Source organism: Bombina bombina, chromosome 4 (assembly GCF_027579735.1).
Source record: "Bombina bombina isolate aBomBom1 chromosome 4, aBomBom1.pri, whole genome shotgun sequence".
NCBI lineage: Eukaryota > Metazoa > Chordata > Amphibia > Anura > Bombinatoridae > Bombina > Bombina bombina.
In genome coordinates this window covers 773,728,903-773,755,548 of record NC_069502.1, presented here as the reverse complement: position 1 = coordinate 773,755,548, position 26,646 = coordinate 773,728,903, and the positions used below count along the sequence as shown (strand labels likewise).

The window sequence follows — 26,646 nt, the reverse complement described above, 5'->3', positions numbered from 1 at the left end:
TTTTGTTTTTCTATTTCTAAAAGTATAAAATGACAGATTCTTAAGGAAATAATATTGGTGATCAGACTTGTTTGGGAAACATGTTAGCAGTGTTACTATAATGCTTGATGTCTATTTTTTTTCCATGTGGTCTCTATATTCTTTCATGTGCTAGGTGTCTAAAAGAGGATATTCCTTTTTTCATTTTCATATGTATATATATATATATGTATGTATGTCTATGTGTGTATGTATGTATATATATATATATATATCTATGTGTATATATGTCTATGTGTATATATGTATGTATGTCTATGTGTATATATATATATATATGTATGTATGTCTATGTGTGTATATGTATATATGTCTATGTGTATATATGTATGTATGTCTATGTGTATATATATATATGTATGTATGTCTATGTGTATATATATATATGTATGTATGTCTATGTGTGTATATATATATGTATGTATGTCTGTGTGTATATATATATGTATGTATGTCTATGTGTATATATATATATGTATGTATGTCTATGTGTGTGTATATATATATGTATGTATGTCTGTGTGTATATATATATGTATGTATGTCTATGTGTATATATATATATATGTATGTATGTCTATGTGTGTGTATATATATATATATATATATGTCTATGTGTATATATATATGTATGTATGTATGTCTATGTGTATATATATATATATGTATGTATGTCTATGTGTGTATATATATATATATAATGTGTGTGTGTGTGTATATATATATATATATATATATATATATATATATATATATATATAATGTGTGTGTGTATATGTATGTATGTATGTATATGTATATATATATATATATATATATATATATATATATATAAAGAAAATTAAGAATAAAAGATTGGTTTTATACTAGCATGACCTCAACTATCAGATATTATTGTGACCATGTATTTTCCTGCTAGTTTTTTAGTGAAAATATTTTAATGCAACAGAAATATTTTAAAATGTATAATTGCTGCTTTTTCCAAATTAGTTCAAAAATATTTATAGTACAAAGTCTAGGAGCCAGCCCATAAATTTTGAAGTCAGGAACTTTTGGATATCCCTATGTGTGGGTGCCTGAGAGAGAATGAATAACTCATTGTGTAGCCCATTAACAAATGTATTATTTACTCGTTATTCCCACAGAAAACCTCTAGATATATTGTTTCCAATTCAGCAAAGTATTCTGGGTAACATATGCAGATGCGGTTAACAATGCATCACGTTTTTACTTCAATCGGCTTAAAGGCAGATTCCCTTTTAGCATAGTATTGCTGCATACACAGCTTTTAAACCTAACCAGGGTTAGTACAGTGATTCAGAACCATCCCACTACAGCCTTTTCGTCAGCTGAATCACTGCTGGGTGAAGTTGATTTCCTAACGAAAAACAACAACTTTTAAAATTATGGGGAGGAAAAAAATGAGATTAAAATCGTCCACTAAGCACAAAATGTAGAGAGAATAATTAATTGTGTAGCGGAGCCCATTAACAAATCTAGACTAGTCAGAGGACTTGTTTTTCGCACAAGACAAGTAGCCAGGGTCAGTGGGACCCAGTTTATAAATATAACATAGTAACATAGTAACATAGTAGATAAGGTTGAAAAAAGACTGAAGTCCATCGAGTTCAACCTATACAAATCTAAAATACTTACAAAAAGCTCCAGTTAAGCTTAAATAACCCCATTAAAATGTGACCCATTTAATACTAGCAATCATACCCATTAAAATGTGACCCATTTAATACTAGCAATCATATCCATGAATTTTGTTTATATACAGAAATTTATCCAGACTATTTTTAAATGTATCTATATATATATATCTTTATGTACCTGGAGCAGAGATCCTCCACTGAGAGTAGCATACCTGTGTATGTAATATGTATTGTATGTGTGTATATGCATTCTCACCTTTCCACGATACAACTACCAGGGTGCAAACAGAAGAATGCATACAATAGAATAAATGGTTGGCACTCGCTGGTCTTATGAATTTGTGTTTTTATTGCACTGTGCAAGCAAGTGATGTTTTAGGCATTATAAAAAGTCTGTGTTGTGTTAATAATTTTGTTTTGTAATTGTCCCTATAAGCTTTGCACCTAGGCTTGTCTGAGTTTGACTGCCTGAGACCTGTGCAACTGTCTGTGAGTGCTAGTGAGCACACAGGGGTGTGAGTTTTGCTGGGTCATGCGATGTGTATCCAGTATGGTTTGAGACCCTTGCTTGTATCTAAGTGTGTGTGTGTGTGTATATTCTACTAGTCCTAAAGCCCGTTCACACGGGCCATTTTTTGCAGTACAGTGGTCCCACCCCTTGCGCTCTCTCCCTCCCCCTCTCTTTTGCTCTCTCTCTCCCCCCCCTCTTTTGCTCTCTCTCCCCCTCTCTTTTGCGCTCTCTCTCTCTCCCCCTCTCTTTTGCGCTCTCTCTCTCTCCCCCTCTCTTTTGCGCTCTCTCTCTCTCCCCCTCTCTTTTGCGCTCTCTCTCTCTCCCCCTCTCTTTTGCGCTCTCTCTCCCCCTCTCTTTTGCGCTCTCTCTCCCCCTCTCTTTTGCACTCTCTCCCTCCCCCTCTCTTTTGCGCTCTCTCTCTCTCCCCCATCTATTTTGCACTCTCCCCCATCTCTTTTGCGCTCTCTCTCTCCCCCTCTTTTGCGCTCTCTCTCACCCCCTCTCTTTTGCGCTCTCTCTCTCTCCCCCTCTCTTTTGCGCTCTCTCTCTCCCCCTCTCTTTTGCGCTCTCTCTCCCCCTCTCTTTTGCGCTCTCTCTCCCCCTCTCTTTTGCACTCTCTCCCTCCCCCTCTCTTTTGCGCTCTCTCTCTCTCCCCCATCTATTTTGCACTCTCCCCCATCTCTTTTGCGCTCTCTCCCCCTCTTTTGCGCTCTCTCCCTCTCTCTTTTGCGCTCTCTCTCACCCCCTCTCTTTTGCGCTCTCTCGCTCTCCCCCATCTCTTTTGCGCTCTCTCTCTCTCTCCCCCATCTCTTTTGCGCTCTCTCTCCCCCTCTCTTTTGCGCTCTCTCTCCCCCTCTCTTTTGCGCTCTCTCTCCCCCTCTCTTTTGCGCTCTCTCTCCCCCTCTCTTTTGCGCTCTCTCTCCCCCTCTCTTTTGCGCTCTCTCTCTCCCCCTCTCTTTTGCGCTCTCTCTCTCCCCCTATCTTTTGCGCTCTCTCTCCCCCTCTCTTTTGCGCTCTCTCTCCCCCCTCTCTTTTGCGCTCTCTCTCCCCCCTCTCTTTTGCGCTCTCTCTCCCCCCTCTCTTTTGCGCTCTCTCTCCCCCCTCTCTTTTGCGCTCTCTCTCCCCCCTCTCTTTTGCGCTCTCTCTCCCCCCTCTCTTTTGCGCTCTCTCTCCCCCCTCTCTTTTGCGCTCTCTCTCCCCCCTCTCTTTTGCGCTCTCTCTCCCCCATCTATTTTGCGCTCTCTCCCCCATCTATTTTGCGTGCTCTCTCTCCCCCCTCTCTTTTTTGCGCTCTCTCTCGCCCATCTATTTTGCGCTCTCTCCCCCATCTCTTTTGCGCTCTCTCCCCCTCTCTCTCTCCCCTCCCTTTTGCGCGCTCTCTCTCTCTCCCCCTCTCTTTTGTGCTCTCTCCCCCATCTCTTTTGCGCTCTCTCTCCCCTCCCTTTTGCGCTCTCTCCCCCTCTCTTTTGCGCTCTCTCTCTCCTCCCCTCTCTTTTGCGCTCTCTCTCTCCTCCCCTCTCTTTTGCGCTCTCTCTCCCCTCTCTTTTGCGCTCTCTCTCCTCCCCTCTCTTTTGAGCTCTCTCCCCCCCTCTCTTTTGCGCTCTCTCTCCCCCCCCCTCTCTTTTGCGCTCTCTCTCCCCCCCTCTCTTTTGCGCTCTCTCACCCCCCTCTGTTTTGCGCTCTCTCTCCCCCCTCTGTTTCGCGCTCTCTCTCCCCCCTCTCTTTTGCGCTCTCTCTCCCCCTTCTCTTTTGCGCTCTGTCCCCCCCTCTCTTTTGCGCTCTGTCCCCCCCTCTCTTTTGCGCTCTGTCCCCCCCTCTTTTACGCGCTCTGTCCCCCCCCTCTCTTTTACGCGCTCTGTCCCCCCCCTCTTTTACGCGCTCTCTCCCCCCTCTCTTTTACGCGCTCTCTCCCCCCCTCTCTTTTTGCGCGCTCTCCCCCCTCTTTTTGCACTCTCTCCCCCCCCCCCTCTTTTTGCACTCTCTCTCCTCTATCGCGCGACTGCATCGGCCACGCCCCCTTCACGGCTATTTACGTCCGGCCACGACCCCTTCATGCCAAACCCGCTCACGCCCACTTCTGCCGCAGATCAGACGACAGCTAGGGACTCAAAGGCCAGGTGTGTTTTGTCCTCGTGCTGTCTACTGTGCATGACAGCTTCGGACAAACACACTTGGCCTTTTATATTATAGGATAGTGTGTGTGTATATGTATGTATGCATGTGTATATATGTATGTGTGTGTGTGTGTGTGTGTGTCGTCTCTATGGGTGTCATGGGTCTCTGCAGGACACAACTACATTAGCATGGTTACTATTCACCATGCTATTGTTTTTCCTCATGTGCCTGCCACTCTTCAAAGCTACTCTTATTTTAATCCATTGCTGGTGCAGGTTAGTGAATATCCTCATCATATTGGGCACCACAATCAATAGTGTGGTGCGTAGTAATCATTATGTTTAATTTGTTCTCCACCGTTTAACCCCTTCCCGCTGTTAGGACCTTCCATGCCCTCCTAATTGCACTGGGCTTTAGCGCCATTAGGACGGCATGGAACATCCTAGCCATTTGGCTATCCTGAAGCCTCTGCAGCTTTCTAAATTAGATTGTGGGCTGGAGGGCATACCTAGCGTCATAGGGATCCCCCCCCCCGACCCGATCCCATCATTGAAATAACATGATTGCATGAACAATCTTGTGATTTCAATTTTTACTTATTTGTTTACATATAGACAAATAAGTCCAGGCAGGAAGGGGTTAATGTCTTGTCTGCATTTGGCTATCATGGACTGGAGCTGAGTAACCCTATTGTAGAAGCTATACCACATAAGTGAATATTTTGTTTTGGTCTTAAATGGTATTAAACATATCAATGGAATGAAATATAGTCTATTGTGACATTTTAAAATAATTTTATACCAGCGCATGAGGTATGTGATTATATTATAATTTGACCTTGTCACTATGGAGTAACTATGCTGTGGTGAAGATAAAAAACTGAATGTGTGTATATGCCGTCTCTTGTATAGTCAGAAATTGGTAGTGCAGCTGGCTGAAACATACACACCATGTGCATTTCCATGCGCATCAACAGCTTTGTATGCTCTGAGATTAGCACAAGGGTTGTGCACTCATCTAAGACTAAAATAAATATAGGAGGTGTTTTTGTTTTATTAACACTATATTAAAGGCTTATTACAATCTATATACTGGGTCCAAATAACCCCATTTTAGGTTAGTAACATAGTAGATAAGGTTGAAAAAAGACTGAAGTCAATCGAGTTCAACCTATACAAATCTAAAATACTTTCAAAAAGCTCCAGTTAAGCTTAAATAACCCCATTAAAATGTGACCCATTTAATACTAGCAATCCTATCCATGAATTTTGTTTATATACAGAAATTTATCCAGACTATTTTTAAATGTATCTATGGTATTGGCATTCACTACCTCCTTTGGTAATGAGTTCCACAATTTTATTGCTCTTACAGTGAAAAAACGTTTCCCTTGCAGGAGATTAAATCTCCTTTCCTCCAACCTTAAATTATGACCTCTTGTCAGAAACAATTTTCTTGGAATAAACAGAGCTTCTGCCATCTCTGTATATGGGCCTTGAATATATTTATATAAAGTAATCATGTGACCTCTCAAGCGCCTTTTTTCTAAAGAAAACAGACCCAGTTTGGCTAGCCTCTCCTCATAGGTTAATTTATCCAATCCCCTTATTAGCTTTGTGGCCCTTCTCTGAACTTTTTCTAGTTCTGCAATATCTTTTTTTTTAGAATGTTCTTTTAAATTTAAATATATCTTAAATGCAAGGATAAAAAATTTTTCTGATAACAGTTCTACTGCAGTGGTTTACATGTATTAACGGGACAGTCAAGTAAAAAAAAACTTTCATGATTTAAATAGGGCATGCAATTTTAAACAACTAACCAATTTACTTTTATCACCAATTTTGCTTTAATTCTCTTGGTATTCTTATTTAAAAGCTAAACCTAAGAGTTTCATATGCTAATTTCTTAGACCTTGAAGACTGCCTCTAATCTGAATGCATTTTGACCACTAGAGGGCATTAGTTTGTGTTTCATATAGATAACATTGAGCTCATGCATGTGAAGTAAACTAGGAGTGAGCACTGATTGGCTAAAATGCAATTATAACGGTGTTGGTTATGCAAAACTGGGGAATGGGTAATAAAGGGTTTATCTTTCTTTCTTCTGTTATGTGTGATCAGTCCACGGGTCATCATTACTTCTGGGATATAACTCCTCCCCAACAGGAAATGCAAGAGGATTCACCCAGCAGAGCTGCATATAGCTCCTCCCCTCTACGTCACTCCCAGTCATTCTCTTGCACCCAACGACTAGATAGGATGTGTGAGAGGACTATGGTGATTATACTTAGTTTTTATAACTTCAATCAAAAGTTTGTTATTTTACAATAGCACCGGAGCGTGTTATTGCCTCTCTGGCAGAGTTTGAAGAAGAATCTACCAGAGTTTTTACTATGATTTTAACCGGAGTAGTTAAGATCATATTGCTGTTTCTCGGCCATCTGAGGGAGGTAAAAGCTTCAGATCAGGGGACAGCGGGCAGATGAATCTGCATTGAGGTATGTAGCAGTTTTTATTTTCTGAATGGAATTGATGAGAAAATCCTGCCATACCGTTATAATGACATGTATGTATACTCTACACTTCAGTATTCTGGGGATGGTATTTCACTGGAATTACTCTGTAAAAAGTACATTAAACCTTTTAATAGGTATTTATTATGTTAAACGTTTTTGCTGGAATGTAGAATCGTTTGCATTTTCTGAGGTACTGAGTGAATAAATGTTTGGGCATTATTTTTCCACTTGGCAGTTGCTTGTTTTAATTGTGACAGTTTCGTTTCTCTCTCGCTGCTGTGTGTGAGGGGGAGGGGCCGTTTTTGGCGCTCTTTGCTACGCATCAAAAATTTCCAGTCAGTTACTCTTGTATTTCCTGCATGATCCGGTTCATCTCTAACAGAACTCAGGGGGCTTCAAACTTCTTTGAAGGGAGGTAGATTCTCTCAGCAGAGCTGTGAGACTTATATATTGACTGTGATTAAAAACGTTGCTCTGTAATTTTTATGTTTCAAATTTAATTATTGTTACTTTACTAATGGGAACAAACCTTTGCTAAAAGTTGTGTTGTTTTCAAGGATTGATGCTATAACTGTTTTTCAGTTCATTATTTCAACTGTCATTTAATCGTTTAGTGCTTCTTTGAGGCACAGTACGTTTTTGTTAAATAAGATTGTAACCAAGTTGCAAGTTTATTTGCTAGTGTGTTAAACATGTCTGATTCAGAGGAAGATACCTGTGTCATTTGTTCCAATGCCAAGGTGGAGCCCAATAGAAATTTATGTACTAACTGTATTGATGCTACTTTAAATAAAAGCCAATCTGTACAAATTGAACAAATTTCACCAAACAGCGAGGGGAGAGTTATGCGACTAACTCGCCTCACGTGTCAGTACCTGCATCTCCCGCCCGGGAGGTGCGTGATATTGTGGCGCCTAGTACATCTGGGCGGCCATTACAGATAACATTACAAGATATGGCTACTGTTATGACTGAAGTTTTGGCTAAATTACCAGAACTAAGAGGCAAGCGTGATCACTCTGGGGTGAGAACAGAGTGCGCTGATAATACTAGAGCCATGTCTGATACTGCGTCACAGCTTGCAGAGCATGAGGACGGAGAGCTTCATTCTGTGGGTGACGGTTCTGATCCAAACAGATTGGATTCAGATATTTCAAATTTTAAATTTAAATTGGAGAACCTCCGTGTATTACTAGGGGAGGTTTTAGCGGCTCTTAATGATTGTAACACTGTTGCAATACCAGAGAAATTGTGCAGGTTGGATAAATACTTTGCGGTACCGGCGAGTACTGACGTTTTTCCTATACCTAAGAGACTAACTGAAATTGTTACTAAGGAGTGGGATAGACCCGGTGTGCCGTTCTCACCCCCTCCAATATTTAGAAAGATGTTTCCAATAGACGCCACCACACGGGACTTATGGCAAACGGTCCCTAAGGTGGAGGGAGCAGTTTCTACTTTAGCTAAGCGTACCACTATCCCGGTGGAGGATAGCTGTGCTTTTTCAGATCCAATGGATAAAAAATTAGAGGGTTACCTTAAGAAAATGTTTGTTCAACAAGGTTTTATATTGCAACCCCTTGCATGCATCGCGCCGATTACGGCTGCGGCAGCATTTTGGATTGAGTCTCTGGAAGAGAACCTTAGTTCAGCTACGCTGGACGACATTACGGAAAGGCTTAGAGTCCTTAAACTAGCTAATTCATTCATTTCGGAGGCCGTAGTACATTTAACCAAACTTACGGCTAAGAACTCAGGATTCGCCATTCAGGCACGTAGGGCGCTGTGGCTAAAATCCTGGTCAGCTGATGTAACTTCTAAGTCCAAATTACTTAATATACCTTTCAAGGGGCAAACTTTATTTGGGCCCGGTTTGAAAGAAATTATCGCTGACATTACAGGAGGTAAGGGCCACGCCCTGCCTCAAGACAAAGCCAAAGCTAAGGCTAGACAGTCTAATTTTCGTCCCTTTCGGAATTTCAAAGCAGGAGCAGCACCAACTTCCACTGCACCAAAACAGGAAGGAGCTGTTGCTCGTTACAGACAAGGCTGGAAACCTAACCAGTCCTGGAACAAGGGCAAGCAGGCCAGGAAACCTGCTGCTGCCCCTAAGACAGCATGAATCGAGGGCCCCCGATCCGGGACCGGATCTAGTGGGGGGCAGACTCTCTCTCTTCGCCCAGGCTTGGGCAAGAGATGTTCAGGATCCCTGGGCGCTAGAGATCATATCTCAGGGATACCTTCTAGACTTCAAATTCTCTCCCCCAAGAGGGAGATTTCATCTGTCAAGGTTGTCAACAAACCAGATAAAGAAAGAAGCGTTTCTACGCTGTGTACAAGATCTGTTATTAATGGGAGTGATCCATCCGGTTCCGTGGTCGGAACAAGGACAAGGGTTTTACTCAAACCTGTTTGTGGTTCCCAAAAAAGAGGGAACTTTCAGGCCAATCTTGGATTTAAAGATCCTAAACAAATTCCTAAGAGTTCCATCGTTCAAAATGGAAACTATTCGGACAATCTTACCCATGATCCAAAAGGGTCAGTACATGACCACAGTGGATTTAAAGGATGCTTACCTTCACATACCGATTCACAAAGATCATTACCGGTATCTAAGGTTTGCCTTCTTAGACAGGCATTACCAGTTTGTAGCTCTTCCATTCGGATTGGCTACGGCTCCAAGAATCTTCACAAAGGTTCTGGGTGCCCTTCTGGCGGTACTAAGACCGCGAGGAATTTCGGTAGCTCCGTACCTAGACGACATTCTGATACAAGCTTCAAGCTTTCAAACTGCCAAGTCTCATACAGAGTTAGTTCTGGCATTTCTAAGGTCGCATGGATGGAAAGTGAACGAAAAGAAGAGTTCTCTCTTTCCTCTCACAAGAGTTCCATTCTTGGGGACTCTTATAGATTCTGTAGAAATGAAGATTTATCTGACAGAAGACAGATTAACAAAGCTTCTAAATGCATGCCGTGTCCTTCATTCCATTCAACTCCCGTCAGTAGCTCAATGCATGGAGGTGATCGGCTTAATGGTAGCAGCAATGGACATAGTACCCTTTGCACGTCTACATCTCAGACCGCTGCAATTGTGCATGCTGAGTCAGTGGAATGGGGATTACTCAGACTTGTCCCCTACTCTGAATCTGGATCAAGAGACCAGAAACTCTCTTCTATGGTGGCTTTCTCGGCCACATCTGTCCAGGGGGATGCCATTCAGCAGGCCGGACTGGACAATTGTAACAACAGACGCCAGCCTACTAGGTTGGGGCGCTGTCTGGAATTCTCTGAAGGCTCAGGGACAATGGAATCAGGAGGAAAGTCTCCTACCAATAAACATTCTGGAATTGAGAGCAGTTCTCAATGCCCTTCTGGCTTGGCCCCAGTTAAAAACTCGGGGGTTCATCAGGTTTCAGTCGGACAACATCACGACTGTAGCTTACATCAACCATCAAGGAGGGACAAGAAGCTCCCTAGCAATGATGGAAGTATCAAAGATAATTCGCTGGGCAGAGTCTCACTCTTGCCACCTGTCAGCAATCCACATCCCGGGAGTGGAGAACTGGGAGGCGGATTTCTTGAGTCGCCAGACTTTTCATCCGGGGGAGTGGGAACTTCATCCGGAGGTCTTTGCCCAAATACTTCGACGTTGGGGCAAACCAGAGATAGATCTCATGGCGTCTCGCCAGAACGCCAAACTTCCTCGCTACGGGTCCAGATCCAGGGATCCGGGAGCGGTTCTGATAGATGCTTTGACAGCACCTTGGAACTTCGGGATGGCTTATGTGTTTCCACCCTTCCCGCTGCTTCCTCGATTGATTGCCAAAATCAAACAGGAGAGAGCATCAGTGATTCTAATAGCGCCTGCATGGCCACGCAGGACTTGGTATGCAGATCTAGTGGACATGTCATCCTGTCCGCCTTGGTCTCTACCTCTAAGACAGGACCTTCTGATACAGGGTCCATTCAAACATCAAAATCTAACTTCTCTGAAGCTGACTGCTTGGAAATTGAACGCTTGATTTTATCAAAACGTGGTTTTTCTGAGTCGGTTATTGATACCCTGATACAGGCTAGGAAGCCTGTTACCAGAAGGATTTACCATAAGATATGGCGTAAATACCTATACTGGTGCGAATCCAAAGGTTACTCCTGGAGTAAGGTTAGGATTCCTAGGATATTGTCCTTTCTACAAGAAGGTTTAGAAAGGGGTTTATCGGCTAGTTCATTAAAGGGACAGATCTCAGCTCTGTCCATCTTGTTGCACAGGCGTCTGTCAGAAAATCCAGACGTCCAGGCCTTTTGTCAGGCTTTAGCTAGAATCAAGCCTGTGTTTAAAACTGTTGCTCCGCCATGGAGTTTAAACCTTGTTCTTAACGTTCTACAAGGAGTTCCGTTTGAACCCCTTCATTCCATTGATATAAAGTTGTTATCTTGGAAAGTGTTATTTTTAATGGCTATTTCTTCGGCTCGGAGAGTCTCTGAGTTATCAGCTTTACATTGTGATTCTCCTTATTTGATTTTTCATTCAGATAAGGTAGTTCTGCGTACTAAACCTGGGTTCTTACCTAAGGTAGTCACTAACAGGAACATCAATCAAGAGATCGTGGTTCCTTCCCTGTGCCCGAATCCTTCTTCAAAGAAGGAACGTCTTCTACACAATCTGGATGTAGTTCGTGCCCTCAAGTTCTACTTGCAGGCAACTAAGGATTTTCGACAAACGTCTTCCCTGTTTGTCGTGTACTCTGGTCAGAGGAGAGGTCATAAGGCTTCGGCTACCTCTCTCTCCTTCTGGCTTCGTAGCATAATTCGTTTAGCCTATGAGACTGCTGGACAGCAGCCTCCTGAAAGAATTACAGCTCATTCTACTAGAGCTGTGGCTTCCACTTGGGCCTTTAAGAATGAGGCCTCTGTTGAACAGATTTGCAAGGCTGCAACTTGGTCTTCGCTTCATACTTTTTCCAAATTTTACAAATTTGACACTTTTGCTTCTTCGGAGGCTATTTTTGGGAGAAAGGTTCTTCAGGCAGTGGTTCCTTCTGTATAATGAGCCTGCCTATCCCTCCCGTCATCCGTGTACTTTTGCTTTGGTATTGGTATCCCAGAAGTAATGATGACCCGTGGACTGATCACACATAACAGAAGAAAACATAATTTATGCTTACCTGATAAATTCCTTTCTTCTGTTGTGTGATCAGTCCACGGCCCGCCCTGTTTTTTAAGGCAGGTAAATATCTTTTAAATTATACTCCAGTCACCACTTCACCCTTGGTTTCTCTTTTCTCGTTGATTCTTGGTCGAATGACTGGGAGTGACGTAGAGGGGAGGAGCTATATGCAGCTCTGCTGGGTGAATCCTCTTGCATTTCCTGTTGGGGAGGAGTTATATCCCAGAAGTAATGATGACCCGTGGACTGATCACACAACAGAAGAAAGGAATTTATCAGGTAAGCATAAATTATGTTTTTTAAACAACAACAATTCTGGTGTTGACTGTCCCTTTTAAATAGTATGGGAAACATTTTCCTGAACAGCAGTACAGGGGTTCTACATGCAACATTACAAAGCTATGGATGAGGCAGTACAACTCAGAATAGGCTGTACTCCTGTATTTCCTGATCACTTCAAGTATAGGATTAGACACCGGGATAGCCGCCTGCTTTAAATCATGTCTTTGCATTAATATGTGTGTTTATCCTGTGAATATTTAGAAAAACAAGTTATGTGTTAATTACATGATTTATAGTAGTTTTTATTAGTGACAGTGTTTACAGCCACTTTAAGAGACATTACAGTTTTTATTTCTATTGTAACAATGTACTTCATTCCCTTTACTGAAAAGCATACCTAGATAGGCTTAGGATCAACAATGCACTACTGGTGGCTACACTCACACATATGCCTCTTGTGATTTGCTTACTAGATGTCCTCAGCTTGAGTTTGGCTATTTAAAAGCAATTGCAAATCGATTCAAAATCAAGATTTTGATATAAATTGTGTATTAATCAAATTAATTATGCACTATTGTTAAACAAATAGAAACACAGAAAGCCTTTTTAGACTTAAAGGGGCATTATACGCCAATTTTCATATAACTGCATGTGATAGACACTACTATAAAGATGAATATGCACAGATACTGATTTAAAAATCCAGTATTAAGCCTTCTAAAAGCTTACTTAGAAGCTCCCAGTTTAGTACTGTTAATGAGGTAGTCTGGTACACCCACTGACAGGGGCTGGGTAAACAAAAAGAGCAGGCACTCCCACCTCCCCCCTTCCCTGCATATGAAAAGACATGTAACATAAACAGGAGTCTGTAAACCTATGTATACATCTGATACTGTGGGGCTTGGCTGGAGTCAGATGGACTATATAAATGGATCATCTACAAAACATTTATGCAAAGAAAAATCTAGTGTACAATGTCCATTTAAAGGGGTATCCCACTCACTTTATGTTGCCCAACTTAGATTGGGGTTCTCAGAAAAGACTATATTCCTTTTTTCAATTTAGTTTATTTTAGATGAAAGTTAAATATGTGGGGGGGGGGGGGGGGTAAATTAAAATGGACTGCATGTTTTAAGACATAGGTGGCAAAAGTTAAAAATATATTTCTCCCCAAAATTTAAATCAACTTTGCACTATACATTCATTTTGTTTGCTTGATTTTGCTTTAAAAAAATCTGCTTGTTCACCTTTTCTTGTGATTTAGTGTTTTATATCCCTTTAATTAAAATAAAACATTTCAATATAGATATGTCATTTTGTTTGTCTTTATTTTAGAATGCCCCATAAAATTGTGCTTTTTCCACTATTCCCATAAAGGCCTCACCTAAAGTTTTGCATGTACGTATACTGCAATATACTTGATCTGGCTGCACACTACTAGTGATTGTATAGAGCAGGGGTCGCCAACCTTTCGGACCTCAGGGACTGCTAAACTCACAATTTGAATACCGTGGACCACTAACATGATTTTTTTTTTTAAAGGACCTGTATAATGTGTGTGTGTGTGTGTGTGTGTGTGTATATATATATGTGTGTGTATGTATATATGTATATATATATATATAATATATATATATATATATATATATATATATATATATATATATATATATATATATATATATATATATATATATATATAATATATACACATACTGTACATAAATAGTATAACCATAGCTAAGTTTACATTATGCATATATTTCCGCATTTTTAAGAACTATTTTTTGGCATTAAGTAACTGAATGCCAGAACTGAGAGAATACTTCCAAATGACAGATGAAGGGTGAGTGCCAACTTTTGAGCTGGATACAGAGAGGCAGAAAGTGGAAAAAAAAGAATTATGTTTAAAAGGACCACAAGACTTCCAAGTTGCCTCCCCAGTTAGTTAATATTCAAAACGACTTATGATCATAGACATACATTGGAGTCATAAATTAAGTTTATATCAGAAAGCTCTCAATATGGATGTGAACTAACCACGACTGATGTTACTGGCAATTATTATAATACTGGTGGGATACGGCTGATCTGCTGGATGGCAATTATTGAAATTCAGGTGGAATCGCTTTGTGCGTGGGAAAATTATTAGAATAAAAAATAATTAATATTTAATAAATTAAAAAAAGAAGATGAAGGGGAGGAAGACAAACAGTGATGTAAATCCATCTAAGGAATTAGGAAAACTACTACAAAGAGACAGGTAAAGGGAAGAAAATAAATGAAATATGGGGGGGGGGGGGAAATGTAAGATTTTTTATATACTTTAATTCCACTATTTCAAGCCATGATTATACTAACCTCTGCTTGCTTTAGAATGGAATCATCTTCCTCTGAGCAGTATGCCGGGAGAAGTTAAAAATACAATCTAGCTACGCAAGTTGCGAAGTACTACGCAACGTGCATAGGGAGATTGCAATTTAACTCCTCCTCCATTGGTTTTCACTGATGTCCAGCCAGGCACTGTAGAGAGTTGCGGCACGACAGGGGTGACACCATCAGAGGAGATTAATTTCTGCTTGATGGTGTCAAGGACCACCAACATCTTCTCGTGGCCCACCAGTGGTCAATGGACCACTGGTTGGCGTCCGCTGGTATAGAGCAGTCCACAAAATAATTTACAAGTAGCTCTTAATGGCCACATTAATGAAGATTTTCACTGGTGGTTTGTACATGATTTGCAAAACACTGGACATTGTGCTATCAAAGCAACAGCTTAAAAGTTTAAATCTTTATTTTGTATACAGATCTTTTGTTTAATACAAATTTAATGTATTTTCAATGATTTGTTATACCTATTGCAAAGTATAAAATGTATGAGAAATTGCATTTTCAGGTTTATTTGTGTATATGAATTGGCTGTTTTTGTGCTTTTAAACCACAGCCTACTACAATGGGTTGAGCATACAGGTAAAATGAGATCTCATTATGTTATCACTTTGTGTATACAGACTTGCTTCCTTGTCTTATATTTGTCTGGAAAACCAAAGCCCCATACTTAGAGAGAACAATTTATGACTTACCTATCCTGCACCTGCCTAGGAGTATAATTTCTTCTATTGGCTGTTTACATTGTCTGTCAATAGCCTCCGGCCGTTTGGAAATGGCCGCCTGACCCCTCCTTTCCCTGACGTCACCCAAAGTGAATTTTTAAAAATGCCCCCCTTGACGAAAACTGCGCATTACGCATGCGCAAAACACAAGAATGCTTAGGATCGACACGGAACCTGTAGTGGAAGCTGGACATTCACTTTGGGTGAAAATTGGGCTACAGTTGGCTGTAAAAATCGTTATTTACATAATTTAATTAAGTAATAATAATTTTGTGTTGAATTGCCCTTTTAAAGTGCCATATAAATCATGTTGAGATATGTGCATATCCTAAAAGGACTAATTAAAGTGCCAGTAAACCTAAAAAATAATGTTATATAATTCTGCACATAGTGCATAATTATATAACATTATATGAGTTCTAGCTTTATAAAACCTAATATATCCGGTAAACTTTTCTAAACAAACAGGGTTTTAAGTTTCCGTATTGTACAGCTCAAACCCTCCCCACCCCCACACAATTCCTTCCTGGAGAAGAAGCGAGCTGCATTAAGTGTAATGGCGCGGCCGGGCCAGGCTGTTACTAGACAGCTGGCCAGATGCGCTCTAAGGGAAAACCAGACCCGCTCAGTAGAGCACAGAGGGCGGGTCTGGAAAACCCTGTTTGTTTAGAAAAGTTTACCGGATATATTAGGTTTTATATATTAGGTTTTATATAGCTAGCACTTATATAATGTTATATAATTCTGCACTATGTGCAGAATTATATAACATTATTTTTTAGGTTTACTGGCACTTTAAGTAAAAATAGTTTTCATATATTTTTTTTAAAAATTGCTGGCGAGTATTTTAAAATAATTTTCAAAAATATAAGCAAATTTACTTACATAGCCATGCTGTCTGGAGTAGTCTGATCCACCCCTTTATCAGTGTTTAACATCAGAAACACAGGCGTTGTATTTCAACTGAGTTCTCAGCAGCTTATTTGCTTCTAGACATGCTCCAGCAGATAGTGAGCTGAGTGTGCAGGTCTGCATTCTACCAACGCAAAGGTAGATATAGATGGAGCCATAGAAGGAATTGTGTGGGGGTTTGAGCTGTACAATACGGAAACTTAAAAGAAAGTGTTAATGGCGAGACACTGCAGTATAAATTTGCAGGTAAAGTAATTTAAAGTACATATTTATTATATTTTGCCTCTATCCAACTTGTTTTATGTCACTTTAAAGGGATAGTAAACCCTAAAATTTTCTTTTACGATTCAGATAGAACATACAATATTAAACAACTTTCCAATTTAATTCTATTATCAAATTTTCTTCATTCTCTTGTTATCCATTGCTAAAGGGACAGCATTGCACTACTGATAGGAAGCTGAAAATATCTATTTAGCCAATCACAAGAGACGAATGTGTGCAGGCACCAATTAGCAGCAGCTTGGGAGTGTATATGTGCATATTCATTTTTTAACAAGGGATACTAAGAGAACGAAGCACATTTGAAAATAGAAGTTAATTTAAAAGTGTCTTAAAATGACCTGCTCTATCTGAATCATGCAAGTTTAATTTTGACTTTCCTATCCCTTTAAAGAGACAGTAAAGTCAAAATTAAACTTTTGTATAAAAAAGCTACAAATAATGTTGCAAAACACTGCTGCCATAGAGTACTAAAGACACATCACATTCCTGAGCTCTTATGAACCTACCTAGTTTTACTCTTCAATAAAAGATACCAAAAGAACAAAGCAAATTTGATAACAGATGTAAATAGGAAAGTTGTTTAAAATTGCTTGCTCTATCTGAATCATGAAAGTTTTTAATTTTGACTTTACTGTCCTATATATATATATATATATATATATAATATACTTTCAGTATACGTGGGGAGACCACAGGCTAAACCAGCTATTTTAAATGCTGAAATAAGGATAAAGGAGCTACTTGTAAACCATTTAATACACTCCAGCAGGTGAAATAATTTGGGAACAATTTAAAGGGGAGGACAATTTTGGGTAAACTGTCCCTTTAACTGCCGATATTAACTAGGCATATTTACATATAGACATTAATGCCCTTTATCTGGCTTGTTATCATTAACCACTTAACTGATATATGGCTCAGTGTAATGTTCTTGTAAAGTCTTGTACTGTACAGTTTCCATATGGTTTTTACATTGAAACAATTATTTACATCCAAATGTGGTCAGATTTTATAGAGGGCTTCTTTTGTGTGGACTCGCTGAAACAGCTGATTTTACAATTTAAATGTGACAGCATGTAACAAGCATTGTTATGGGCCAAGGGTTGTCTGGAATTAGCCGGAGGGCTGGATTTTGTCTGTCTGAGCTTTATCTGACTCTGTAGGACAGCTGGAGTGGTGAAAGCAGTAGGGATTCCAGTTGTTTTCTAGAAGACTAGACATCATTTATTTCCACTACTGATTTGACTTAGATGCTTCAGAGTTAAAGGAAACCTTTATAATACAACCTTTAATGTAATTTGTACATGTAATCATGTACTACATGCGTCTGAATACACCAAAAAAAAACATAGAATGTTTTGATAGATTATAATAAACACACACACACACCATGGTGTTCTTAACTCGTGTGCATTTAAAAACAATAGTCCTTTTTATTTTCCCAGAAATTTCTCAGAAGTTAACACAAAAATGTTGTATTCTTGTATGTAAAAGTTCAAATGCAATGATATGTTTGGTTGTTTTTTTTTTTGTCCCTTTTTAATTCACTCGTCTTTAAAGGAGCAGTAAACCCCTTGAGATTTTTATATAATGTGCTGCCTTTTTTATGTAATTTAGCTTCTAACTCTCAGACCCTGCTGACTCAATCCTGCTACTACATATCTATCCCTATGTCTAAAAACTGCAAAGCAATTCCTTTTTTTCCCCCTAGCTTCACAACAGTGGATAGCCTTGTTGTCTGCAGACTAGAGCCCAGATTGGCTTCTCCAAATAACCATATTTAGAGAAGCCAATCTCCAAATACCAACATACCAATATAGTGGGTGGAGTTTGGCTATGATTGCACTAAAACGGATGTGTATATTTTTAAAAACATTAAGACTTGGTGGATAAGTTATTCTATAGCAACACAATGTTTTGTAATTACAAGGGGTTTACCATTAAAGGGACATTCTAATGCAAAAATGAGATGCTCTAACTTGTTAAAGCTTGTCGTTTGGGCATTTTGTTTCCTTGTCATCAGAGATTTTCAAAATAAAGATTGTTGTCAAATCCTGAGTGAAATTATGCACACCCATTATTGAAAATGATGTGACAATAAAGAAAATAACAAGTGTGTGTTGTCGCATGCAGCTCCCATTGCTAGTCGCATATATTGTTGCAGGAAACGGTAGACATTTTATTTTTTCACACCTTTGTTGGGAATGTTATATGAAATTCATATACAAATAAACAAAGATTTTTCATGCACTAGAACACTGGAAAAGTTTCTACTTTCTTTCATGCTCCATTGAGACTGGCAAGAAAATAATAAAGCACAGAAACATCTATTAATCCATTATTATTATTATTATTATTATTATTATTTTTAAGTTTTAATTTATTTAAATTTAGGAATGCTAATTTAAGAAATCAGAATACAGGTAGCCCTCAGTTTACACCGGGGATAGGTTCCAGAAGGAATGGTTGTAAATCGAAACCGTTGTAAATTGAAACCCAGTTTATAATGTAAGTCAATGGGAAGTGAGGGAGTTAGGTTCCAGGCTCCTCTCAAAATTGGCATAAGTAATACCTAATACATTATTTTTAATGCTAAACAGTATTATAAACCTAATAAAATAATCACACAACACAGAATATATAATTAAACTAACTTAAATGAACAAAAACATTTGCTAAACAGCATTATAAACCTAATAAAATAATCACACAACACAGACTTTACTTGCATTTTTCTGCAAACAGTTCTTTCTATGTATTAAATCTGGACTGATTTATAGACAGGAAGATCTTGTTCCTTTGCAAGCTGCTCGATAGCTCAGGTCTGGTTAAACTGATTAATTTCAGCTTGCTTGGCTTGCATATCTTTGCTGCAACACAAGTGGACAGCTTCACCTACTTGCTATTTTAATCAATGCACTGCTTCTCAATGCTTTTCAATAGCAGTCACATGACTGAAAAAAAAAGGTTGTTATTCTGAAACGGTGAAAATTGAACCGTTGTAAACCGAGGGCCACCTGTATATTAAAAAAAGTGTTAATAAACTATTAAACAGACAATTTCTGGAGTCATTTCTACAGATTTTGAGATTTTAATTTATTATTTTATTATTTTTTTTTAAATTAAATCTTTTTCCGATTTGCTATTGTATTAAAGATTTACTGAAGCCTATTAATCTTATGGTTGTGCTATTTTTTTAATTTTTTTTAGATCTTGTGCTTTTGTGTACAGGAATGCTTGTTTCATACAATAGATAATAAGCTGCAGAAATTTCATTGTCAACCTGCCATAAAGCCACTGGCTCATGAAATGTAGTTGCACATGTTTGCTTTGGCACAGCATTAACAAGTTAAACATGTATCTGTGATTAGCGTTATTATGTCCTATTATCCAGAGAAAAAATATTGCTTAATAATTTTATATCATATTGGGTAACCATGATTTTAGACCTCTTCTCTCAGGTAAGTATCAAACAAGGGACAAAATAAAAGTGATCAATTAATTTAAAAAGTGACTTGAATACTACCGTAACAAAAGTGAGACATTTCATAGGAGTGACAATGTAAAATGCTTTTGATAGTCTTAAAAAGGGCATAGTCTTAAGCAGGCTGGGGTTAACGGGGGCCAGGTAGTCTTAAAGGGGCTAAAAGGTGCAGTAGTCTTAAAGGAAAAGGGGTCAGGTAGTCTACAAGGTAAAGGAGGATCAGAAAGTCTTAAAGGGAAGGAATGTGGTAATCTTAAAGGGATATTAAACAGTTTGAAATTATAAACTGAAAAGAGTGTGTGCTAACAAGGCTGTGTGGAACATATGATTATCTAACTGGGTTTCTACACAGTCTTGTATGCGCAAACTCTAGTTTGTTGCCTGTTTCATACCTGTCCTAATTTGTTCTCAGCAGAAGAAAGATTAATAGAAAACTACCGCTCCCACTACTTTATAGAAATTAGGTTACTTTATAAAAACAAATTCTTTTACATGTTGACCTTCTGTATTTAAACATCTAATTATAATTGTAAAAAAATACATCTACATATTATTCTAAGGCTAATCTTTTCTTTAGTTGAGAGTGTTATAGGGTAGGGTGTAGCTAGCCTTAAAGGATAAGGGGTTAGAGGGGCAATGATGCCAGGTTGTCTTAAAGAGCAGGCATTTGAGTTCAGCAAGGCTTAAAGAGGCAGGGGGTTAAGGATTCAAGTTGTCTTAAAGGGGTAGTGGTAGACAGTCTTAAGGGCACAGGAAAGGCAGTCTTAAACAGCAAGGGGGAGACTAGTATATAGTGTTAAAGGGTAGGGTGTAGATAGTCTTAAAGGAGCAGAGGTTAGAGGGAGTAAGGAGGTCAGATTATCAGCCCTCAAGTAGTTCTTATGGTGCAGTGGCTGGTAGATGGCCTTAAAGGGGTAAAGCATAGGTATTCCTTGACGTGTACAGGTTACAAGGGGTAAGGTTGTTTGGTAGTCTTAAAGAGGTGGAAATTAAGGTGTAGTCTTAAATTGACATGGGTTTGATATAATATGGACAGGGGGTAGTATGGTAGTCTTAAAGGGGTGGAAGTAAGGTGGTCAAGTACCCTTTAAAGTGATGGTAAACTTCTCCCCTTTTTAAAATCAGATCCAGACTGTTAGTGATATTTTAGATGGAGTTTCATTCATCAGTAACGAAAATGCGCTATAACTTACTTTTTAATATAGATATGAAATTCAAATTCCCCATGCTCAGCTGGCCACAAAAGTACCATATGGGGAGAGCACTGATTGGACAACAATTCAAACCATTAGCTAACAGAAAAATAGACTTTTGAAGTGGATTGCCGGAATGCAGGATATTTGAATTTCATATCTATATTAAAAAGGAATTTAGAACGCATCTTAATTACAACTGATGACTTAAACTCCTTTAGATTGTAAGCTTGAGAGTCTCTCTACCTGTAGGTCACTTTGTATTTTAAGTGAACTACTACTGATTGTGCTCAAGGGCAGGGCACTCCTCTCCTTTTGTATAACTCAATTATTGCACCTACAACTGTAATGTACCCCAATACTGTACTTGTTTGTTTGTGTATGTATTGCATCCTTGTAATGTTTTATTATTACTTGTATAGCGCTGCGTAATCTGCTGGCGCTTTATAAATACCTGATGATAATAATAATAAATAACTTTATCTAGAATATTACTAACAATCCTGAGGTGATTTTAAAGGGTAGCGTTTACCATCACTTTAAGGGGGCAGGTGGTAAGGTTGTATTAAACAGGTAGCAAATAGGTTGATAGCCTTAAAGAGGTAGGGTGTAGATGGTCTCAATGGAGAAAGAGGGTAAGTACTCAGTAAGTCTTGAAGGGGCAGAGGGTCAGGTAGTCTTAAAGAGGCAGGGGTTAGTGGGTAAGACTGTATGGGGGTATAGTCAGTGTGCGTGTGTGTGTGTCACTATGTATATTTGTCATTTTGTTTACTTTCTTTCACAGGTATTAAATGAGGGATTAAAATGCCTTTTTGTATGACTGATATCAGGGAGTTACATTTAAACACTATCTCTCCTCTCCTTCCAAGAATACCAAATACCCTGCCCCTTTACAACTACCTTCTCCTACACTTTTAAGACTATTTTCCATTACCACTTTAAGACTATTTTCTCTTGCCTCTTTAAGACTGTATACCCAGTAGCTCTTTAAGACTACCTGACCCCTATCTTTTAAAGACAACCTGACCTATTAATTTCTCTGTCCCCTGAAGACTAACTGACCCTCTAGTCTGTAAGACTACCTGCCCCTTTAAGACAATATACCCCTTTCCCTTTAACATTTATTTTTGCTACTGCTTTAAGAATTTCTCCCCTGTCTCTTTAAGTCTACCTCCTCCTGCTGATTATAGACAATGTATACCGTATCTATTTTCTTTAACTGATCCCCTTGACCTTTTAAGATGATCTACCACTTACCCTTTGAGACTACATAATCCCCCAACCTTGTTAGATTCTTACTTGTACTGTTTAAGATTATTTGACCCCTTAACACCCTGCCTCTTTAAGGCCATCTGCACTTTAAGAATATTTCCCACTACCCTTAAAGTCGAAAATCGCCAAATCATACACCACAAATTGCGACTCCAGGCAGCAGCCCAATCCTGAAGTAGAAAGGTGTAAAGGTCAGTTCCAAAACAAGGCTTGTTAGTCCTGGAGTCCCAGTAGAGTGGTGGATCAAGCCACCAACTTAGTCAGGCACACAGAGAAACCAGCACTGAAGTGAGCCAAAAAAAAAAATAAAAATAAAATATACATACTACAGCATGGTCAGGGTTACCACAAAACAAAAAAAAATGTTTTAGATTTTACTGCACTAAGCCTTGTCTAGTGTTTGTATAAGAGGGGAAGAGCTTATTTCACTGTGGATAGGGCTTATATCTGAGTAGCACTCCCAAAAGCAGGAAAAATGGTTTCTGGAGGTCTCTCGTGGCACTTGGAGAAGGTTGTCTACCTCACCTCAGGATACAATCTCCCAGGTCCCATTACACTGGCGTTAACTGCCTATCCCTTTAAAACAATCTACTGCTACCCCCTGCTCATTTAAAACTACCTGACCTATTTAAAAGACTACTAGTCCCCAAAGACTTAGTAACGGTAATTACTTTGAATACCCGGTCTTTTGAAATATTTTTTATGTGTTACTCCTTTGAAATTTTTTTTTGCATTTTTGCCGGTGTCATTCTTTTGATACAGTTTTCATGTCACTCCTTTGAACAGATACCCTTATCTTCTCTATCATCGCCCTCTTCTCTCCGTTCTCTCTTTCTCTCTTTCCCAGCACATTTTGCCCCTTGTTGTTCTGTTCAATATACCATTCTTGTAATACAAGTTTATACATTGATAAAGTTGTCTAAGAAGCGTATATAACCATTGCTGCATAAAATAAAATCCTAAAAATAACTCCAATATGGTGGCTGAAGAAGATTATCATGAGCAATTTGAGATCTTTTTTAACATCTTGCCGTACTTTTTTGTGATGTTACTAAACTGAGGGATTTGCTATCCAGTTTACTCCAGAAGTGAAATAAAGGAAATATAATGCTAATATATATCCTATAGGAGGCGCTAGAAAGGAGATAATAATGTGGAAAATATAAGTAGTGGAACAAAGAACATTTGATCATACGTATTACTGCCAATTTTCAAATGGTTACAGTGATGCAAAATTGACAACGATAATTAAATAGGCAAGTGTCTATATTAGGTAGCTGTATGGAGACTATATACACGAATAGCACCAGGTAATGTAAGAGTTGGTCTTAATGGCTATATACTTATAGCTCCAGAGCAGGTACCAATGAAAAGTCCTTACTCCAGATTCCAGAATTGTTATTGTTTAAAAAGATAGATAATCTCTATTACCCATTCCCCAGTTTTACATAATCAGCACTGTTATATTAATACACTTTTTTTTTTTTTTTTTTTTTTCCAAAAATAATTTTTATTTTAAGGTAAACTTGTGAATAACAACAACATGTTATACAGTTTCTTGCATATACATAGGTATTTCTGAAATCACAGTGAGAATGTCATCATAAGCGAACACAGGTCATATCATACACCCACAAGGGTTTTTCAGTTTACATAAACATAGAAAAAAGGACATTACATTTTGACCGACCTTAATTATGATGATTGGCAGGATATAATAATCATAGGTATTAACTCAGCATTATGGTAATTACAGCAAGTCAGTCTAGGGAAAATCATTATCCTGCTTCTCTCAGTGATCCGACAGATCAATTTCAGCGTGCACCTCCAGGCGGGGCAAATCGCCCCACAAGAAGTAGGGACAGCAGAAAATAGGGGCTGGGGTAGGGGAAGTAGGTTGCACAGTGCAGGGAGAGAGGGTGGGGGTTAGGGGAATGGAAGAAGGAGGTGTGAAAGCATAGGTCAGTGATTGCAGATGGAAGAGAGTAGGCGGGGGGGTCTGTGACAAGAGTCAAGGTCCACCCACCTATCTATAGTTTTCTTGGTAATAAAACCAAGGTTCCCAGATCTGCCAGTAGAGATCTTCTTTATCTATATTGGAGTAGAAACTCTGTTCCATCTTGGCATATGTCTGTATTATGGAGATAATAGCTGCAATGTCCGGAGGTTGTGTCTGTTTCCAAGCTGTCGCTATCGCCAACTTAGTGGCAGCAAGAACAAAAATTAACAATTTAGACAGGGGAGCCTGAATGTGTCTCGGGAATATATGCAGCAAAGCCATATCAGGAGTAAGTGATCTATTTAGCCCAAGGGTAGAACAGAGGGAGGACACTTACGTCCACAGGTGTTTTAATTTAGGACATTCCCACCATATATGAATATCGGACCCTCTTGATTCGCAGTCTCTCCAACAGAGAGGGGATGTTGTAGGAAACATCTGTGAAAGTCTAGAGGGGGTATAGTACCATTTCAGAAACAATTTCATATATGATTCTAGAGTGTTCGCACAATGTACTGTCTTCTTGGTTAGTGTCATAGCCATGTGTAGATCTTTGTCAGTGATTGGTCTGGACAAATCTCCCTCCCATGCTCTAAGTTGCCAAGGTCTGTCCTTGTTTGTGGACGAATGTAGTAAGCTATAGTGGAATGAGATAAGTTTAGGGGTCCTGACAGGGAGTTGCCACAGTTTTTCCCAAACAGTCAAAGGTCTATTAGGGCCTTTAGGGAATCCCCAAGAGACCAGGAAGGCGTATAGTCTAGAGTACTCAAATTTAAGCCATATAGGGGGGTTTGGAATGACAGATCCTATATTGTTCGGGCCAACCAAAGTGTCCGAGGGATATAGCTGGGAGATCATTTTCAGATCCCAAACACCCCAGCGCTGCACGTGCGTGTCCGGCAGGGCTGCAAGCAAGGTGTGGGGCAACCTCTGGTAGGTTCCTGAGGTTGTGCCAAATTTTCAAGTTGTCTCTGATAATGACATTCTTTACTCCCAGCGTATCCAGTCGGTAGGCAGGAATCCATAATAAATCAGCCAAACTCAGACCAGTAGGGAGATCATAAGCCTCTATGGTCTTCCATCCTTGCGGTTCACCCTTATCTGCCCATGCTAAGATATGAGAGAGCCTAGCGGCCTCATAGTATCCGCGAATACTAGGCATAGCTACGCCTCCTTGTTCATACTTTTTCTGAAGTATCTTTGCTGCTATACGAGGCTTAGATTTATCCCAGATATATTTTTGACCAAGAGATTGGAGCTTATCTATAAGGGCACTAGGAACATTGAGAGGAATGCAGCGAAAATAATAGAGGATTTTGGGTAGGACCGTCATTAATACACTTTTTACCTCTGTGATTACCTTGTTTCTAAGCCTCTGCAGACTGCCCCCTTATTTCAGTTCTTTTGAAAGACATGCATTTTAGCCAATAAGTGCTGACTTAAAGGGACAGTCAACAACAGAATTGTTGTTCTTTAAAAAGATAGATAATCCCTTTACCTATTCCCCAGTTTTGCATAACCAACACAGTTATAATAATACACGTTTTACCTCTGTAAATACCTTGTATTTAAGCCTCTGCAGACTGCCCTCTTATTTCAGTTCTTTTGACAGACTTACAATTTAGCCAATCAGTGCTCACTCTCTAATGCCCTCTAGTGGCGAAAAACTGTCAAAATGCATTTAGATTAGAGGCGGCCTTCAAGGTCTAAGAAATTTAGCATATGAACCTCCCTGATTTAGCTTTCAACTAAGAATACCAAGAGAACAAATCAAAATTGGTAATAAAAGTAAATTGGAAAGTTTACATGCCCTATTTGAATTTATGAACTTTTTTGGGGCTTGAATGTCCCTTTAAATAACTCCATGGGAGTGAGCACAATGTTATCTATATGGCACACACGAACTAGCGCTGTCTAGCTGTGAAAAACTGTCAAAATGTACTGAGATAAGAGGTAGTTCAATGGCTTAAAAATTAGCATATGAGTCTACCTAGGTTTAGTTTTCCACAAAGGATAGCAAAAGAGCAAAGCAAATTTGATGCTAAAAGTAAAATTGGAAAGTTGCTTAAAATTGCGTGCCCAATTGGAATCATGAAAGTTT

General features: G+C 39.2%; 1 protein-coding gene across 13 annotated transcripts in view; it reads left to right on the top strand.

Annotated features, from left to right (window-relative positions):
* The window catches only part of SIPA1L2 (signal induced proliferation associated 1 like 2), a 730,143-nt gene that overhangs the window by 27,056 nt on the left and 676,441 nt on the right, over positions 1-26,646 (top strand). The gene's annotated exons all lie outside the window — the stretch shown is intronic.